At 30.7% G+C, this 23109-nt stretch overlaps 1 protein-coding gene across 1 annotated transcript in view; it reads right to left on the reverse strand.

Annotated features, from left to right (window-relative positions):
- The window catches only part of LOC145287847 (glypican-3-like), a 534331-nt gene that overhangs the window by 313782 nt on the left and 197440 nt on the right, over window positions 1-23109 (reverse strand). The gene's annotated exons all lie outside the window — the stretch shown is intronic.

The following is a 23109-nucleotide window of genomic DNA, read 5'->3' on the forward strand; positions in this document are numbered from 1 at the left end:
AAAATTGTTTTGTTTGATTATTTCACGTCTTAAATTGTCTCTTGCGAAATATGTTATTTTTATTTTTTTTATTAAAATTGTTTTGTTTGATTATTTCACATCTTAAATTGTCTCTTGCGAAATATGTTATTTTTATTTTTTTTTATTAAAATTGTTTTGTTTGATTATTTCACATCTTAAATTGTCTCTTGCAAAATATGTTATTTTTATTTTTTTTATTAAAATTGTTTTGTTTGATTATTTCATGTCTTAAATTGTCTCTTGCGAAATATGTTATTTTTATTTTTTTTTTATTAAAATTGTTTTGTTTGATTATTTCACATCTTAAATTGTCTCTTGCGAAATATGTTATTTTTATTTTTTTTTATTAAAATTGTTTTGTTTGATTATTTCACATCTTAAATTGTCTCTTGCGAAATATGTTATTTTTATTTTTTTTTATTAAAATTGTTTTGTTTGATTATTTCACGTCTTAAATTGTCTCTTGCAAAATATGTTATTTTTATTTTTTTTTATTAAAATTGTTTTGTTTGATTATTTCACATCTTAAATTGTCTCTTGCGAAATATGTTATTTTTATTTTTTTTATTAAAATTGTTTTGTTTGATTATTTCACGTCTTAAATTGTCTCTTGCGAAATATGTTATTTTTATTTTTTTTATTAAAATTGTTTTGTTTGATTATTTACCATCTTAAATTGTCTCTTGCGAAATATGTTATTTTTATTTTTTTTATTAAAATTGTTTTGTTTGATTATTTCACGTCTTAAATTGTCTCTTGAGAAATATGTTATTTTTATTTTTTTTTATTAAAATTGTTTTGTTTGATTATTTACCATCTTAAATTGTCTCTTGCGAAATATGTTGTTTTTATTTTTTTATATTAAAATTGTTTTGTTTGATTATTTCACATCTTAAATTGTCTCTTGCGAAATATGTTATTTTTATTTTTTTTATATTAAAATTGTTTTGTTTGATTATTTCACATCTTAAATTGTCTCTTGCAAAATATGTTATTTTTTAGATTAAAATTGTTTTGTTTGATTATTTCACATCTTAAATTGTCTTTTGCGAAATATGTTATTTTTATTTTTTTGATTAAAATTGTTTTGTTTGATTATTTCACATCTTAAATTGTCTCTTGCAAAATATGTTATTTTTACTTTTTTTGATTAAAATTGTTTTGTTTGATTATTTCACATCTTAAATTGTCTCTTGCGAAATATGTTATTTTTACTTTTTTTGATTAAAATTGTTTTGTTTGATTATTTCACATCTTAAATTGTCTCTTGCAAAATATGTTATTTTTACTTTTTTTGATTAAAATTGTTTTGTTTGATTATTTCACGTCTTAAATTGTCTCTTGCGAAATATGTTATTTTTACTTTTTTTTATTAAAATTGTTTTGTTTGATTATTTCACGTCTTAAATTGTCTCTTGCGAAATATGTTATTTTTATTTTTTTTTATTAAAATTGTTTTGTTTGATTATTTCACGTCTTAAATTGTCTCTTGCGAAATATGTTATTTTTATTTTTTTTATTAAAATTGTTTTGTTTGATTATTTCACATCTTAAATTGTCTCTTGCGAAATATGTTATTTTTATTTTTTTTTATTAAAATTGTTTTGTTTGATTATTTCACATCTTAAATTGTCTCTTGCAAAATATGTTATTTTTATTTTTTTTATTAAAATTGTTTTGTTTGATTATTTCATGTCTTAAATTGTCTCTTGCGAAATATGTTATTTTAATTTTTTTTTTATTAAAATTGTTTTGTTTGATTATTTCACATCTTAAATTGTCTCTTGCGAAATATGTTATTTTTATTTTTTTTTATTAAAATTGTTTTGTTTGATTATTTCACATCTTAAATTGTCTCTTGCGAAATATGTTATTTTTATTTTTTTTTATTAAAATTGTTTTGTTTGATTATTTCACGTCTTAAATTGTCTCTTGCAAAATATGTTATTTTTATTTTTTTTTATTAAAATTGTTTTGTTTGATTATTTCACATCTTAAATTGTCTCTTGCGAAATATGTTATTTTTATTTTTTTTATTAAAATTGTTTTGTTTGATTATTTCACGTCTTAAATTGTCTCTTGCGAAATATGTTATTTTTATTTTTTTTATTAAAATTGTTTTGTTTGATTATTTACCATCTTAAATTGTCTCTTGCGAAATATGTTATTTTTATTTTTTTTTATTAAAATTGTTTTGTTTGATTATTTCACGTCTTAAATTGTCTCTTGAGAAATATGTTATTTTTATTTTTTTTTATTAAAATTGTTTTGTTTGATTATTTCACGTCTTAAATTGTCTCTTGCGAAATATGTTATTTTTATTTTTTTTATTAAAATTGTTTTGTTTGATTATTTCACGTCTTAAATTGTCTCTTGCGAAATATGTTATTTTTATTTTTTTTTATTAAAATTGTTTTGTTTGATTATTTCACGTCTTAAATTGTCTCTTTCGAAATATGTTATTTTTATTTTTTTTTTATTAAAATTGTTTTGTTTGATTATTTCACATCTTAAATTGTCTCTTGCGAAATATGTTATTTTTATTTTTTTTATTAAAATTGTTTTGTTTGATTATTTCACGTCTTAAATTGTCTCTTGCGAAATATGTTATTTTTATTTTTTTTTTATTAAAATTGTTTTGTTTGATTATTTCACATCTTAAATTGTCTCTTGCGAAATATGTTATTTTTATTTTTTTTTATTAAAATTGTTTTGTTTGATTATTTCACGTCTTAAATTGTCTCTTGCAAAATATGTTATTTTTATTTTTTTTTATTAAAATTGTTTTGTTTGATTATTTCACATCTTAAATTGTCTCTTGCGAAATATGTTATTTTTATTTTTTTTATTAAAATTGTTTTGTTTGATTATTTCACGTCTTAAATTGTCTCTTGCAAAATATGTTATTTTTATTTTTTTTATTAAAATTGTTTTGTTTGATTATTTCACGTCTTAAATTGTCTCCTGCGAAATATGCTTGCTTTTGCTTTACAATGCTAATCTCCTGCCCAGATTAGGACTCCATTGCCATAAGCATCCTACCAAGTGCAGTGTGGCCGATCACTTGTAAAGACTACATTGTCATATAGTTAAAACATTTACTCTTATTCTGATCAGATAAAACATTGTGTGTATTAATTTCAATGCACTCCCTGCCTAGTGTTGAACCTTCACCTTGTGACGTCACAAGAACATGTGATTATTAAATCTCATCCTTCCTCTCTCTCTCCAATGTACAAGAAAAATGTGAAAGAGAGAGATTTTGGGGTAGAATAACAGCAGAAACAACAAAGGTAAGCTAATGTGTGGAAAACAAAGGGCAAAAGTCAGTGCCGAAGACTGAACAAAACATGACACATGTAAATATGCACTTTAGGATGACATTTTAATGTCATTTTACATAATTTCATCGACTTCGGAGCTTGCTTGCCATAATTGTGCAACAAGACTACGGGGAAAACAAAGAACAGGGATGTAGCCATGGTTTTACAAAATGCACATCACCGAGTTGACTTTTGAATTATCACTGATCAAACATTTTCAACCAAATGGGTAGATAACGTGGAGGGAAAGGGGGGGGGGTTCAGAACAGCACAGTGGGGCAACATCACCAAATAAAGATTTTCCCTATCAATACAATGTTTAAGATGACCAAGTTGAAGTCAAGCGTATGGAAGTCTCCTGTATAAGGGGGAAGGAGTGGGTCCGATGCGGTGATGGTGGTGGTTGAGGGAGCAATGTTCTTTATCATTGGAGTTGTGATGTCTGCCTTCTAAAGGTCATGAATAAGTAACAAGAACTAGTCTTTAAAAGCTAAATTCCACTTTGGCAATTATAACGGCACAAGTAAAGGAATAAAAAGGAATATTTCATATTTACTTCATTAGCAAGCTGTCAAAGATCAAAGTTACATAAAACTAGCTGAAGTACCCACTTACGGAAAGTTAGAGATGGTATTTCTGGGCAAATACTCAAGATAATTAGATCCTTTCTAGACAAGAGAAAATAAAAGTTGTCCACAATGATCGTACATCTAAACCAGGGTTGCACACACTTTTTTAGGATCTACTTATAATGTAACCAAATCTAAATGATCTACCATCTACTAAGAATGGGGTGAGGGGGTAAAAAGTTTGAGAAAAAAATGGAAAGATCGATTAAATAAAAATTGAAACTAAAGAATATTTTTGACATAATTGAAAACTGTTTAACGATTGCATAATTTTAAAATTCTAATGCCTTTTATTGCATAAAAAAAAGCCCTTGTGAGAATTTTTTTTTACAGATAAAAAAAAATATAATTTCTAGAAATTCTTTTCAATACATCTTCATTTATGGAATAAAAATGTTTACTACAAAGAATGAGAATAATCCAAACTTAAACTATTTACTTATAATGTAATCGCTGTTTTTAATGAAAGGCCGGGGGGGGGTAATAATTTCCCGCATATGTTCTTATGTACGTAGGTAAGGTGTTATTGTGAGGACAGACGATAGGTTGGCACAATTTTTTTTTTTTCAATGTCATGCGATCTACTGACAATGCCTCTGCTATCAACTGGTCGATCGCGATCAGTGTAATGGACACCCCTGATCTAAACCATATGATGTAAAGAACATATTCTAGGAATATATATATTAATACCATTGTACCTTTAACGTATGTATGTGTGTCATGGTTTCCACATTATAAATTATTCAATAGGGAGATCCTATTTATTAATAAGTAATATAATATATAGAGACCACTGAATGGTTCAAAGCAGCAATTGAAGCACATGTTTCCACATGGAAGTTCTATAGCAAACCCCACTCTCTCCAATTGTTTACTTCTACTTGCGCAGCTACCATTGCTCAGGGGCAACATGTATACCGCAGATTTATCCGGCATAAGTCCAGTACAAACAGACAAAAGTTTATAGAAGCTAGAAGTAATTGTAAGAAAGAAATAGCGATAGCTAAGAGAGAATATACCAAAACCACTAGAAAACACATTGAAGCACAGAAATTAGGAACCCGTGATTTCTGGAAAATCTACAATAGTGTAGTAAATGATTGGCAATCAACAATTCCCTCACTATCCAACAATTATGAGGTTGTTTGTACAGCAACCGAAAAAGCTAACATGCTTGCCCGTCAGTTTGCTTCAAATTCTACTTTGATATCAAAAAACCTAGACACCTCAAAAGCATGTGAACCTAATCTCATCTCGACTGTACTATTAGAAAAAAATGCTCTACTGAGGTTGCTCCAGTACTCTCCAAACTTTTCAACAAATACCCTAACGAATCTTGCTTTCCTGACTGTTGGAAAACTGCTTCTGTGGTACCAATTTACAAGAATTCTGGCAAAAGAACTGACCCATTAAATTATTGCCCCATTAGCCTCCTCACTCTTTTCGCCAAAATATTTGAGTCTTTAATTAATCAAGCTTTAGTCTACTACCTTACAGTTGCTACACTTCTGTCCGACCAACAATATAGATTTAGGCAAGCCCGTTCTAATGCAGATATCCTAACTGTAATTTCTGAACATATATACCATGCACTGGATGAGGTAGGTGAGGTGAGGGCAATAACCCTAGACATATTTAAGGCTTTTGACAGGGTATGGCACGATGGTCTTCTCATAAAAATCAGATCCTATGATATTACTGGACGAATACTTAACAATTAAATCCTTCTTCAACAAGAGAAGAATCTAGGTTGTCCTTGACGGTCATATGTCTAAACAATATGATATAAATGTGGGTGTACTTCAGGGGTCGATCCTTGGACCTTTATTATTTCTGATATTCATAAATGACCTTCCTGATAAAATTGTCTCTGAAATGGGCATATTTGCTGACGACACCATTCTCTATAACAGGCATGGAGGGAAAACGAATGAACACATATCCAATGTTATAGCAGAAAACCTAGAGGAAGACTGCCAACCTAGTGGAATGAGGACAAAAATAGATGGTAACGATCAACACTGCCAAGACTAAGCTCATTTCCTTCAATAATTGCAAGAAACCTTTTCAACCATGAATAGCTATGGCTAAAGATACATTACCTAAAAGTACTTTGCTCAAACTCCTCGGATTAACGTTCACAGGGAACATGAGTTGGAACAGATACATTGAGGGCATTGCCAAGGCTGCTGCTTACCATGGACAGGGTTCAAAAGAGTCGCCAACCTGATAGGTCTTGAACTGTCATCTAAGCTTCAACCTCTGTCCCATCAAAGAAATGTTGCATTCCTCTGCCTGTTTTACAAGTATTTTAATGGTGAATGCTCCGATGAACTAAAAAGCCCTTGTGCCCCCTCAACGTAAATATCCCCGACAAACGCAACAAGCAGCAAAGTCCCACCCCTACACATTAGAGATCCTAGATATAATAAAACCTTCTACTCTAATAGTTCCTTTCCCAGAATTGCTAGACCTTGGAATTCCCTTCCAGGCTGCTTGACATGTAGAAGTTCAGGTATAATGTAAAGAGAAATCTTGCTCTCAACTCCCTACAAAGTATCCCTGCAACTTATGCCTCCTACATCAAAATGGCACTCTGCACTGTTTGGGGTGAAAATGTAAATTTAAAAAAAAAAAAAAAAACGAAGAAAAAAGAAAAAAAAGAAAACAAAAAGAAAAAAAGAAAAAAGAAAAGAAAAAAAGAAAAAGAAAAAAAAAGATACGCTAATTTAATGTCCGTTGCATGTTATCACGTTTTATCCTCCTTTTTTATAAATAGGGTCTCCTTATCACTGAGGGCGCAATGTAAAAGATTTTTTAAATAGGATGTCGCTTTTGTGCTGTTCGTTTTGAAGAAAACATTTTTTTTTTCTCTTTTACTTTTATGTTTACTAGCATGGGTGCCCGGCGTTGCCCAGGTGTTTGGAGGTGTGTGTTGAGCAAAAAAAAAAAAAGTGGTAGTAGAAAGGCAGGCTCGAACTTGTACTGCGAAGGAGGAAAAGAACGGGAAAAAATCGTGACGTCTTTGCTGTTACGACCACCGCCAAACTGGAAGTGACATAGGTTTAAATTAAGGCTAGACAATCAAAAAGAGGGGATGACTTTCAAAAATATCGGTGAAAAAAGCGACCTCTCCCTATAGAAAAGTTCCAAGTTGAGGGTGAAGAAATTAATGTTTTTAGCCAATTTTTCAGTATTTGTCGTCTAAAGGGTCGAGCTTCAAAACAATACTGATCTTTTGAAAACCCGTTGCGTCTGTCAAAAGTTTTAGGCAGATATGAAAACATACATACATACATACATTTATATATTCGTAGCTCAAATTTTCGACCCAAACCGATTAAAAAGCTTGCCCTATCTTTGAATACTCTTTATATAAAATTTCAAATGTTTAGACCAGAAATTGTCTGAGTAATTTGATAGAGACCGCAGAGGTCAAAGTTTTTTAACTTTGACCCCTATTATGACCCCTTAACATTTATTATTTTAAATCTAATTCAAAGATTGAATAAATTCAGAATTGCCATGGTATAAAGGGAAAGTTTAAAAATGAAAAAGTTTTCAATAAACGTTGAACACAAAATCAAGTGACTAACAACGAATTTTGGAGGTTGCCAGGTCTATTTTACGATGAGGTCAGGTCAACGGGTAATTTGCAAGAAAGGGAGCATTTAGAGAATTCCAAAGATTCCTTTGACCAATTCCATGCGATTGACCTTTTCATTACTTTATTATTTTGCTCATAATTGATTGTTCCGATTCTGGGATTATAAATGGCACTTGATAAACCGATTCCTTCAAAGAATTCATCACAACTCTAGGAATCTGGTTCTTTTTATTTGCTTTCAATTTTAGGTAATTACAAAAAAGATCAAAAAGGTGAGAAAATACTTCATAAAGATTTTTTGGAATGAACAATTTTTATTTTTTTTTTTTTTTTACAACTGAAAAAAGAGTATTGCCAGCGAGAGAAACTTAGGAGGAGCGTTGAATAATATTGCAAACCTAAGCACTATCATCCTTCTCAAAAAAGAGAAAGAGAAAGAACAGGTGAGAAGCCCCCCCCCCTTCCCCCAATCCAACTCATCTCCTGAATAATGCATTAAGGTAAATTTGACTAAATAAACAGAAATACTAAATAGATAAAAATTATAGGATTTTATTTTTTGCTAAAAAAAGGTAAGAAAAAGAAAAATCTCAAAGTTATTTGGAGAAGATCAATAAATAAAATAAAGTTCCAAATGAAGTTATTAAATATTTAAAAATAAAAAGTAAGGTAAAAAATAAAATAAAGTTCCAAATGAAGTTATTAAATATTTAAAAATAAAATAAAAGTTCCAAATGAAGTTATTAAATATTTAAAAATAAAAAGTAAGGTAAAAAGAAAAAAAATGAATAAAAATAAAATAGAATTAAGTTTTTGGTTTTGTATACTTTGGTTTCTTCAGTTCAAACTAAGAACTTAACTAATCATCCAATTTTCTTATATTAATATTACAATAGCAGCAGCAGCAGAAAGGCAATGGAATTTTTTTTTTTCCTGTAAGTGTGGTGGGGGAGAGGGTGCAGACAAAAAAAAAGCTACAACACCATATTGCTATCAGCAAAAAGATCAATAAAACAAAATATGGTGCATTCTTCTAATCTGATTGAGTAAATTTGATTAACTCTAGCAATATTGATAGCTTATTGAAGCTGCATCATTGATCCCTTTATTAGCAGGTATGGTGGAGGGAAGTATAGTTAGCGCCAGTGGTAAAGTAGAGAGGTGCGTACGGATGAAGCAGTGGAGAGGGGGGGGGGGGTAGCCATCCACTAAGAGTAGCTGATATCGATCGCTCAAAGCAAATGGCACCGCAGGGAGATGGGTTTCTGATTCAGTAGTCATAGTAGCAATGCAGCAGGTGATGCCATTCAGTGAAGATTACAAGGACTATTTTAGAGCAAGTATTTTGTCCGTAGTCCCATTCAGATTTAATGTAGCATACGAACTGAGCGACTGGGAAGAAAAGTGGGGGGTTATAACTAGGAAACCAAGAGAGTAGATTCCAAATGGGAAACAACTTTATTAAATTTAGAAACTTTGGAAGATTGCAGTTAAGATAAGTAGAAAGAAAAAGAGAGAGGGAAAGAGAGAGAGAAGGTGGGAAAGGAGGAGAGTGAGAGAGAGAAGGTCAGAAAGGAGGAGAGTGAGAGAGAAAAGGTCGAAAGGAGGAGAGAGAGAGAGAGAGAGAGAAAGAAAAGGTCGGAAAGGAGGAGAGAGAGAGAGAGAAAGAAAAGGTCGGAAAGGAGGAGAGAGAGAGAGAGAAAAGGTCAGAAAGGAGGAGAGTGAGAGAGAATAGGTCGAAAGGAGGAGAGAGAGAGAGAGAGAAGGTCGGAAAGGAGGAGAGTGAGAGGGAAAAGGTCGAAAGGGAGAGAGAGAGAAAAAGAAAAGGTCGGAAAGGAGGAGAGTGAGAGAGAGAGAGAAAAGGTCAGAAAGGAGGAGAGAGAGAGAGAAAAGGTCGGAAAGGAGGAGAGAGAGAGAAGGAGGAGTCTTGGAGCAAAAGAGACAGAGACTTGGAGCGAAAGAAAGAGAAACTTGGAGCGAAAGAAAGAGAACCTTAGAGAGAGAGAGAGAAACAAGGTTGGACAGAGGGAGAATGAGGTGATGAAAAAAGAAAAAAAATGAGAGTGTATGATAAACAAACTGCATCAAAAGATATTGTATTTTGCTTATCAAACATTCTGTTCTAAAAATAAAAACTGGTGTTTAACCAAAATATTTTTGCAAAACAAAAACCGGGCAGGGAGTCTTTTAGTTCATAATGTAATTACCATTTTTCTTACGTATTTTTTTTTTTTCTTCTTTTCAATATTTTCTTTTTGATGCGAACAAATTTCTTCTGAAAGGAACCCGGAATTGATTCCAAGACTAATAGTGTCAGACTAGAAAATTCTTTGTCTTTTTGTAATTGCCCAAACAGACAAAATCCGCTGGACTAACATATGCCGTTGTCCACTGAAAAAATTCTACCCCACACAAAATCACCACTCATTTCTGAGAAAGAAAAAAAAATGTGTTCCTTTCTGGCTCTCCAAGACTGGCTGATAGAATTTTTAGTTTTTGAGTTCCATTGACCCAATCTGTGTCCCACTGGTTCTAATTCAGACTTGTTAATCATAGATTCACCTGACTAAAATGGATGGAAGAAAGATGAAGAGTTGACTGAAAGAATATTTTATTATAACAGTGATTGTCTTCTTGTGGACGGCTTATGTCCAAACAAACACGGCCGATAGCCATTAGTCACGTGCTCTCGTGTAATGAATGAATGCGTGAATGTAGGATTGACATGAAATTCTTAAAGATAAACTAAAATGACCGAAAAATGGGCTGAAATGACTTAAATAAATAAAAAGTAAATGTCTTAGAATGACTTTAATGAACTTGAGGATGAATTGAATGACTTGAATGCTTAAATAATAACTGGAATCCTTCAAAAACAACTTGAATGATCTGGAGAATAACTTGAATGCCTTTGAGACTGACTGGTTGAAAAGAGGGTGATCATTTTACATTAAATTAATACAGAAAAGTGATCCCCCACTTTATATCACAAAGTTACAAACATAAGTACAGCATGTAGTAAGAACAGATACTAAACTTTGATATTGGCTGGCCCCACATGACCTTTGCTTGCAGTATCTGCCGGAAAAGATACTACACTTTGATCTTGGCCAAAAGACCAAGAAAAGCTGTATTTATTTGCTCCCCCACCGAGCAAATTAGGCACGAGGCCGACTTTTAATGTGAGGAGTGAAGAGGAAATGGAGACCAACTCGCTGGGGAGTAGGGGATCTGGATAGTGACAATTGGTATGAAGGGTTGCCCCTACATTGACCAAGGTCTTATATGTGGGGCTGGCGCCACATATGGTCTTTGCTTGCAGTATCTGCCGGAGCAGATACTACATTTTGATCTTGGCCAAAAGGGCAGGTATTTACTTGCTCTCCTACCCAGCAAATTAGGCACAAGGCCGATTTTTAATGTGAGGAGTGAAGGGGAAATGGGTACCAACTCCCCGGGAAGTAGGGGAGCTTGATAGTGACAATTGGTATGAAGGGTTGCCCCTACATTCACCAAGGTCTTATCTGTGGGGTCGCCCTCACATAGGGTCTTTGCTTGCAGTATCTGTCGGAATAGATACTACACTTTGATCTTGGCCCGAAGGCCAAGAAAAGCTAGAAACAACATCTATTAACAACAGACCTTTGATCTTAACCAAAAAGTCCGAGCACAAAAGTGTTACGAACAGACTGACCGATGGAGTGACTTAGAGAGTCGCTTCCACGAGACCAAAAAACAAAAATGTAGTTAATACACACATTAGAATCTAAAGGAAATCTGGTGATGATGGAAAAGCAGAATTTCAACTTTACAAAAGCTCTTACATCTTGTGTATATATATGTATATATATATATATATATATATATACATATATATACGTATATATATGAATGTATATATATATATATATATATACGTATGTATATATATATATACATATATATGTATATATATATATACGTATGTATATATATATATACATATATATGTATATATATACACATATATATGTATACATACACATATACATGTATACATACACATATACATGTATATATAAAATCTGGGTAGGTTATCCATTGATAGGCGTTGAGTGAAATTTGAACACTAAATAAGATACGTGTTACATTGAACACTTTAAAGCCAAATAGCTGCAACGTGAATTTTTTTTTTTCCTTTATAAAATAAACGAATGTTTTCTGTTAAAGATATATTTTGGAATGTTTTCTTTTAAAGAGATATATTTTGGAAATATACACTCCTTTTTCAATCTTTTTATATGTCTATATTTTTTTTCCTCTTACGCTTCGCAATGGTGTTGAATGGGACAATCTGAATTGAGTCCACATGATGTTAGGTGTGGATTTATCTGTAGCCGGAAAATTACGCGTGTTCGCGCGTGATTTTAAAATCTGGGTAGGTTATCCATTAAAAGGTGTTGAGTGAAATTTGAAAATTAAATACGATATGTGTTACATAGAACTCTTTAAAGCCAAATAGCTGCCACGCGATTTTTTTTTCCTTTATGTCTATATTTTTTATTCTCTTATTCTTTGCCATGGTGTTGAATGGGAGAATTTCAGTTGAGTCCACATGATGTTAGGTGCGGATTCAACACCTTGGTGAAGAATAAGAGGAAAAAAAAATATAGACATATATATAGATTGAAAAAGGTGTGTATATCTCCGAAATATATCTCTTTAAAAAATATACATTCGTTTATTTTATGAAGGAAAAAAAAAAATTTGCGTTGCAGCTATTTGGCTTTAAAGAGTTCAATGATGTTACATGTATCTTATTTAATATGTATATATATATATATATATACATATATATATATATATATATATATATATATAGTAATTTATAAAATATATATGGCGATTAAGCTACACTGAATATTCGGCGTTTCATCCACTCTAGGATTCGTCAGGCTTATGCATATACAGTGTAGCTTAATCGCCATACATATTCAGTGTAGCTTAAACGCTATATATATTTTATAAATTACTAACTAGCTCTACCTACGTATTGAGCACTTTTGAAGTAAATACATAAAGTTTACGCATGAATCTATACTTTCGTATATTAATTTTATGTGAGTAAATATAGTAGTTATATATACATACATACATATATATATATATATATATATATATATATATATATATATATATATAATAAAAATTACAATATGTCTACCAAGGTAATCAAAATGGTAAACTTAAAATATATTATAAATATTCAAGAGTTAATATTTACAAGTAAAATAAACTCAGCCAGATGTAAAAGCTCAATAAAACCAAAAAGGAAATAGTATATATATAAAAGCTTAATAAAACCGAACAAAAAATATGCATACATATATACGTACATATGTGTATATATATATATACGTACATATATATGTATATATATATACGTACATATATATGTATATATATATATACGTACATATATATGTATGTATATATATATACGTACATATATACGTACATATCTATGTATGTATATATATATATACGTACATATATATGTATGTATATATATATATAGACATACATATATATGTGTATATATATATATATACGTACATATATATGTATATATATATACGTACATATATATGTATATATATATATATATGTATATATATATATATATACGTACATATATATGTATATATATATACGTACATATATATGTATATATATATACGTACATATATATGTATATATATATACGTACACATATATGTATATATATATATACGTCCATATATATGTATATATATATATACGTCCATATATATGTATATATATATATATATACGTACATATATATGTATATATATATATATATACATACGTACATATATATGTATATATATATATATATACATACGTACATATATATGTATATATATATACGTACATATATATGTATATATATATATACATACGTACATATATATGTATATATATATATATACGTACATATATATGTATATATATATATACATACGTACATATATATGTATATATATATATATACGTACATATATATGTATATATATATATATATTCGTACATATATATGTATATATATATATATATTCGTACATATATATGTATATATATATACGTACATATATATGTATATATAGATATACGTACATATGTATATATATATATACGTACATATATATGTATATATATATATACGTACATATATATGTATATATATATACGTACATATATATGTATATCTATATATAAGTACATATATATGTATATATATACGTACATATATATGTATATATCTATACGTACATATATATGTATATCTATATATAAGTACATATATATGTATATATATACGTACATATATATGTATATATCTATACGTACATATATATGTATATATCTATACGTACATATATATGTGTATATATATATACGTACATATAATGTATATATATACGTACATATAATGTATATATATATATACGTACATATAATGTATATATATATATATATATACGTACATATATATGTATATATATATACGTACATATAATGTATATATATATATACGTACATATATATGTATATATATAAGTACATATATAAGTATATATATACGTACATATATATGTATATAGATATATATACGTACATATATATGTATATAGATATATATACGCACATATATATGTATATAGATATATATACGTACATATATATGTATATATATACGTACATATATGTATATATATATACGTACATATATATGTATATATATACGTACATATATATGTATATATATATATATATACGTACATATATATGTATATATATATACGTACATATATATGTATATATATACGTTCATATATATGTATATATATACGTTCATATATATGTATATATATACGTACATATATATGTATATATATACGTACATATATATGTATATATATACGTACATATATATGTATATATATATACGTACATATATATATATACATATATATATACATATATATATATACATATATATGTATATATATACATGTATATATATTCGTACATATATATATATACATATATATATACATATATATATATACATATATATGTATATATATACATGTATATATATTCGTACATATATATGTATATATACACATATATATATATACGTACATATATATATATACGTACATATATATGTATATATACATATATATACGTACATATATATGTATATATATACATATATGTATATATATATACATATATATATGTGTATATATATACATATATATATACGTACGTATATATATATATACATATATATATGTGTATATATATATATACATATATATATATACATATATATATACGTACGTATATATATATATATATACATATATGCATACATGTGTGTATATATATATATATACATATATGCATACATGTGTATATATACATGTTGACCACTGTCGATGCAATTGCTCGATTCTCTCTAATTCTGAGTTTTATCTTTATCGTGAAAAGTGTATGTGAAAAGGTATTTATATAGGTATCTATAATCTCCTCTTAATTTCTAATATATGTAGAAAAGCGATTCATCCTTCATAGGGACATGATGTCTCCCAACTAATAATTTTTTCTGAAATCGTGTCTGGGGAGTCAGCTAATTTCAGTTAATGTTTGTAGATGTGATATCTACCGCGTGCATACCAGAAGTAACTATCTTAGTTGTATAGAACGTGTTGCTTGTCACATCGTAGAATGTAGAACTGGATAAAAATATTAGAATAAAAAATCGAGCCATGGCCCATATTGTTAGATCGTCAGTATTGCGTACTTCATGCGTTCGACGAATTGGGTTCGCGCCTATGTCGGAGCACGTCACTGATGAGATGTAGTACATCGAAACCCACTTTGGGTCTGGTGTTGTCCGTTGTCGATGCAATTGCTCGATTATATCTAATTCTGGGTTCTAGCTTTATCGTGAAAAGTGTATGTGAACAGGTATTTATATATCTACATGTATATATATACATATATATTCATCTATATATATATACATATACATTCATATATATGTATATATATGAGAATATATATGCATATATATACATATGTATATATATATGTTTACATATATATGTATATATATGTATACATATATATGTATACATATATATGTATATATATGTATACATATATATGTATATATATGTATACATATATATGTATATATATGTTTACATATATATGTATATATATATGTTTACATATATATGTATATATATGTTTAAATATATATGTATATATATGTTTACATATATATGTACATATATATGTATATATATATGTTTACATATATATGTATATATATATGGTTACATATATATGTATATACATGTTTACATATATATGTATATATATGTATACATATATGTATATATATGTATATATATGCATACATATATATGTATATATATATATGTATACATATGTATATATATATATGTATATATATGTATATATATGTATACATATATATGTATATATATATATGTATACATATGTATATATATGTATACATATGTATATATATGTATACATGCATATGTATATATATATGTATACATACATATGTATATATATATGTATACGTACATATGTATATATATATGTATACGTACATATGTATATATATATATGTATACATATGTATATATATGTATACATACATATGTATATATATGTATACATACATATGTATATATATATGTATACATACATATGTATATATATGTATACATACATATGTATATATATGTATACATACATATGTATATATATATATATGTATACATACATATATATATATATATGCATACATACATATGTATATATTTGTATATATATGTATACATATGTATATATATGTATATATATGTATACATATATATGTATATATAAATATGTATACATATATATGTACATATATATGTATACATATATATGTATACATATATATGTATATGTATACATATATATGTACATATATATGTATACATATATATGTATACATATATATGTATACATATGTATACATATATATGTATACATATATATGTATACATATGTATACATATATATGTATACATATATATGTATACATATATATGTATATGTATACATATATATGTATACATATATATGTATACATATATGTATATATATATGTATACATATATATGTATATATATGTATAAATATATATATATATGTATATATATGTATAAATATATATATATATGTATATATATGTATAAATATATGTATATATATGTATAAATATATATATGTATATATATGTATAAATATATATATATATATGTAAAAATATATATATGTATATATATGTATTAATATATATATATATGTATAAATATATATATGTATATGTATAAATATATATATATGTATATATATGTAAAAAATATATATATGTATATATATGTATAAATATATATATATATATATATAAATATATATATGTATATATATGTATACATATATATATGTATAAATATATATATGTATAAGTATATATATATATATGTATATATGTGTATATATATATATGTATATATATATGTATATATATGTATAAATATATACATATATGTATATATATGTATAAATATATACATATATGTATATATATGTATAAATATATACATATATGTATATATATGTATAAATATATACATATATGTATATATATGTATAAATATATACATATATGTATATATATGTATAAATATATACATATATGTATATATATGTATAAATATATACATATATGTATATATATGTATAAATATATACATACTAGCAAAGATACCCGTGCTTCGCACGGAGCTTTGTTGCGCACTCGGGTACCAAAATCTGTGGGCACCTTTCCAGTAAGTTGATGTTGTAAGAGCAACGATTGCATAAGGTGATTAACATTTTAACTACCTCTTGTAGTGACTGAAATTCAATCAGGAACTTCACAAAACATTTTCATCAAAAAGGAAGGTTACTTGATGTTACATAGTAAATTTTTCATTGAAGTCATTTTCAACTCTTGCTTAAATTTTATCTTGCACATTCAATACTAAAAACTTACCACAATCAGATCATGTCAGTTTTTCCTCATATCCATTTCTTGAACTTTTCACTAAAGAGCCTCAGGGTAAACTACATTTCTGCTGCTTTGATTTGGAGCCAGAATGTAGAGTTTTTCTGAACTTCCTGTCCGGCTGATGGAGACGTAGAACATACCGTGACTGAAGCAGTCTGATGTCAAGTCTACGCCAATGGTGTTAAATGTCTGACCTTGACTTTTGTTTATGCTCATTGCAAAACACACCTTCACAGGAAATTGGAGTCTCCGGAATTTAAATGGAAGTACTGAGTCCGATGGAACTAAGGGGATCCTTGGCAGTAGAACGGTTTCGCCTTTGTAGGGACCACAGGAAATGGTGGCCTCAAGTACATTGGTGTGCAATCTGGTGATAACACATCTGGTTCCGTTTGTTATTTTTGGCGGTTCCAAGGATCGAAGAATCATGATTGGCGATCCAATTTTGAGATTTAAAATGTGTGGAGGCATTCCAGATATCTCCAAAGAGTTTAAAAACTCCACAGGGTAGTGAACAGCTTTATATTCATTAGTAGCTGAATCAACTGACTTGTATTGCTTTGTGTCTCCTGGAAATTCATCCATTATTGAATTGTTCAAATGATTCACATTGCTGTTTAATGGCGAAATAATAGCCCTCTCAGCAAGCCAATCCGGTGATTTTCCATTGTTTTGCAGGTCTGGGTACACTTTGTCTTTCAGTTGCTTCTGATTACCGACACATTTACCAAGCGCAGTTGGAATCTTAATTGTGTCAGGTGAAGAAGTGATAGGAAACTGACCATTACCGATTTGGAGAAGCAATTTTGAGAAGTCTGCTGCAGCTGTGTTATCAGAGATATAGGCTCTCATATTAGTAGTCAGTCTCTTCACTATAACGTGCCTCCAGAGATAGGATTGTTTCAAACTTGCATTGACAATGTTAGCCCTTGTGCCATTTTTAACCACTGGGAGGATTTGACGGAAATCACCGCAAAATAAGGTTGGAATGCCACCCATGGGATTCTTGTTTCCTGTGATGTCTTGCAGTGTTCGGTCAATTGCTTCATAAGCACTCTTGTGCGTCATTGGGGCTTCGTCTACAATGATTGCAGAGGTGTCTCTAATTACATTTGCCAAGGCTGAGTTACCAGTAATTTTGCAAACTGGCTGATCCATTCGATGAGTATCCAAGGGTACTTTAAAAGTGCTGTGAAGAGTGCGGCCACCTTGTAGTAGAGTAGCAGCAATGCCACTGAATGCTGTTGCAAGCACAATCTTTCTCATGGATCTAATCTTTGCAAGGATCAAATTGATTACAAAAGTCTTGCCCGTACCACCTGGAGCATCAAGAAACATCATGTTTTTGTTCATTTCACCTTGTGCTTCCAACATTGCCATGAATGAATTGTAAACTTCTCTTTGAGAATCGGTCAGTTTTTCTTGCATATTTTCTGCTTGTAGGGAAGTTCTTCAAGATTATAAGTAACTTCACGTTGATACTCTCTCGCGAGTCTTTCATCTCTCCCTTGCATTGGTGCAGGTAATCCATAGCTTGCCAATGGTTGACCGCACATAAGGAGAACTTTTTCTTCAATTAGACAAAGAGTTTTATTGTAGATGTCCTCATTAAAATCTGCTTCTGGATTGTTAACTTCTTGCCTGTATCTGTGAAGAATGTCTTCAGATATTACATCACGAAAAGCCATCCAGATCTCAAGAGGATTTCTTGGCTCACAGGCTGTTAAAATTATCACAAATAGGCTTCGCAAATTTGAAGGTGATTGAGTGGCACTTGCCTCTCCTACTGCTTGATGCAAGTGATGGTCATTTTCTAGAAGGCCTCGAGCAAGGCACGCTGCTCTGTATGTTTCAAACACCTGACCATTGTATGCTCGCAAATTTTGAAATGAAGTTGGACCAGCAACCTCATTGAGCAACAGGCGTAAGAAATAACACTCCCCTGCTTTTGGACTAATCGTGTAGATTCTCCCAATGCATGGTGCCTTCCATACATCATCATTTTCAGTACCTTCAACTTGTACCCCACGCATTCTTCTCATCCATTTCTTTGTCGATTTGTTCCAAGTGTAAAACTCAGGGACTTCTACGTATTTGAGACCCCTTGCAAAGTCATCCTCATGGCAGAGTTGAAAAAATGCTGTCAAAGTTGTGGCAGGCGGTGGACCTTGGGCTCGTTCCAGAGCAGTATCAGCTGAGAACATGACACGCTGCCCATTTTCAAGATGAACAGAAAGTTGTACAATTGGGGGGAAATGTTCATGGATGGGATGTTCCAATATCCTCCAGGCTGCCTCTGAACTGCCGACATACCTTGCATTCTGGAACTGCTGGATCTCATCCACAATGTGACTTTGTACTTGGCCTTGTTGGTTAGCTGCTCCATCAGTTCTTTGTAGTTCAAACACTGCTTGATCACATCCTTTATTCACGTATTTGAGGACATATTTGATGCTTTGGATCGAGCTGCAAATTTCTACGTTAATGTGAGCGTTGAACTGCTGAAGGAGGACCTTGTTGTACGGAACAATCCACTGGTTTGTTATTTCTTGATTAACATACCGACCATTTCTCTTCATCCTTATTGTACCAGTCTGGCCTCCATCTTCTGGTTTTCTTCGCCTGTACTTGGGGTAAGAGTCTTGGCCTTGCTTGGTACACTGAAGAAATTCTTTTGGGTATTTTTTGGAACATTTGTTGTCAATCATACATGGACAATTTGGATTAAATGGTCCACAAGGTCCATGCACCATATGTGCCATCACTTTAGCATGAAGATCAGGATCTTCCTCTTTGTCAGGGATCTCTGCAGATATGCAGAGATCCATTTTTTCTGGTAGAAGTTTGTCCTCTGGGGCCTGCCAGGTGAGGATGTGTGCATGCGGCAGTCCTCTTTTTTGATATTCAATACTGTACAGGAAAGCCCTCAACCTGCCAAATCCTCCCTTTTTAATAAATTCAAGTAACTTTTTTAGCTTCTGCCTGAAAACCCTGGCAACAATATCTGGACGATCCTGAGGGTCTTGCCCTTGAAGACAATTTTCTGTAATTTCTGTCCACTTTGGATTTGTTGTGAACATGATGAAGAGGTCGGCTCGGCCCATTCGCCGAACATATGCCATGGCATCACTTTGACGCTCAAACATGTATCGAGGGCCTCCTGTATAAGTTGCCGGAAGTACAACTCGTTGACCAAACTGTTCTGGATTCCCATCCTCCCTAAGAATTGAATCTCTCAAGTTGCTATAATTGTCAGCTCTCAGGGTCTGTTGCTCACGCCTCAGGAACTGTAAACGTTCTGTTTCAATCTTGCAGTACACATCCACCAGCCATTGTTGAAATAGCCTTCGGTACCAGAGAAAATAGTTTCCAGGCCGAGTCATTAAATGGTACGAATAAAATTGCTGTTGGGTAACTTTTCGCCCATTGGATGCCTTCATGTAGATGTTGTAAGATGGAGAACCATAGGGGTACATTAACGGGTACATTAAAGTATCGTAGAGGGGATGTAGTTCGGAGATCCATTTTAATGTATCATTTCTAAAACGCAAGACAATATCCCGGTTAGCTGTTGGTTCATTCTCCATTAATATTCCAATCTCATACGTTGTTGTTGGAGCATTGAATCGCTGTGGATGCTCTTCTTGCGGCCTTCGGTCTTCCCTTATGACAACTTTATGTTCTACCAAGTGTTCTTCTTCAATCCTCTCCTTTGTTGTTTTCAGCTGACAAATAAAGCTGTTGTTCTCATGTAAAAATTCAGTCAGACTTTGGAGAATGTCTCTATTGAGTCTACTGTCACGTCCCCGATTATGTAGTTCCTCTTCCAGACTATCCAAGAAGTAGACTTGAATAAACTTTGCTGTTTCATCTTCAGGTGGTAAAAGACTCCCAATCTGGTGGCAAACCTGGCCTCGAATTCTAAAAGAAGGATTCCACCCATGTACTGCCGCAATTTTGTGACCAAATGATGTCATTGCAAAACAATTGTTATAACTGCGTAGATTTTGCAGAAAATCTTTAGAGATGGGACCATTGCCGGAGAGCAAATCTTGAAGCAACTGAGGCAGTGGTGGAAAGCTATCAAGCACAACTTTGCCAGAAGAACAACAACAACCAGGGGTTTCTCCTTTAAATTTTACAGCTGAGCAATGTTGACATACTTTGTCCATTTTTCCTATATCAGCTGTAGTGAGAGAGTCATTTTTGTTGTAGAGCAATCCTTTTCTATTGCAGTGTTCTATTTCATGGTGTCTCAAAGCAGTCATTCGTTGTCTAGCTGCCTCGTTTTCTGTCAATTGCTGGGGCAAAGTCATACTCTCTCTCCATGCAGCCTCTCGTTGTTGCCCTTGGTATAGGCGAAAGCTTCGTTGGGTTTCCGATTCATTCTGATGTCGTTGAGCCACTCTCAACTCACCTTGTGTACGTCTACTTACCTCATATAATTCATTCGATCGTAATATTGCTTCTCTTTCCAGTGCATATCTTTGCCTTTCTTGAATTTCATCTTGTGATGAATTTAACCGCCTTACAGCATGTCTAGTTCTGTCAGCTTCACGTTGGGTTTCTCTTTCCAAATCTGACAGTCTTGCTCTCCTTTCTCTTTGACGTATCCTGTTAAGTTCTAGACGTCTTTCTCTATCTGAATTGTTTTCATTGGAGCGAATTGCAGCAACTCTTAGTCTATTAGCTTCCAATCTTTCCATTCTTTCTTCCTCACTTTCGTTTCTACTTCGTTTGGGTGGCATAATTTCGGTTTTAAACGGAATTGTTTAACGATATTAATGATTGTAAATTAATTAAGCGTAAAGGAAATGTATACTAACTGAAATGGACGAACTATAAATAATATTTCTGAATAGTACAATTATAAACAATTATATTGTACCTATTTACTATGCCTCCCCACGGGACAGAGTTAGACACCAGGGTCGTTTTTTAACGTGGAGAAAAGGTACAAAAATAAAAATTATCTCAGTCGTGAAGGATTTCTCCTCCACCGAAAGAGAACAAGAAAATGAAGTGCAGCATCTGAAGAACAGATGGTGTTTATTTGCTCCCCCACTGAGCAAATTAGGCACAAGGCCGTTTTTAATGTGAGGTAAAAACCAGCTCCCCTAAAAGTAGGCAAAAAGGGGGCACTCTGGTTACCAAAAATAATAATTGTCCCAGTATAGAGGGTTTCCCCTCCATTGACTGGTACAAATTATCTTAAGTGCAGCATCTGAAGAACAGATGGTATTTATTTGCTCCCCCACTGAGCAAATTAGGCACAAGGCCGTTTTTAATGTGAGGTAAAAACCAGCTCCC

This window comes from Euprymna scolopes, chromosome 11 (assembly GCF_053919585.1).
Source record: "Euprymna scolopes isolate OS-2025 chromosome 11, ASM5391958v1, whole genome shotgun sequence".
Classification (NCBI taxonomy): domain Eukaryota; kingdom Metazoa; phylum Mollusca; class Cephalopoda; order Sepiida; family Sepiolidae; genus Euprymna; species Euprymna scolopes.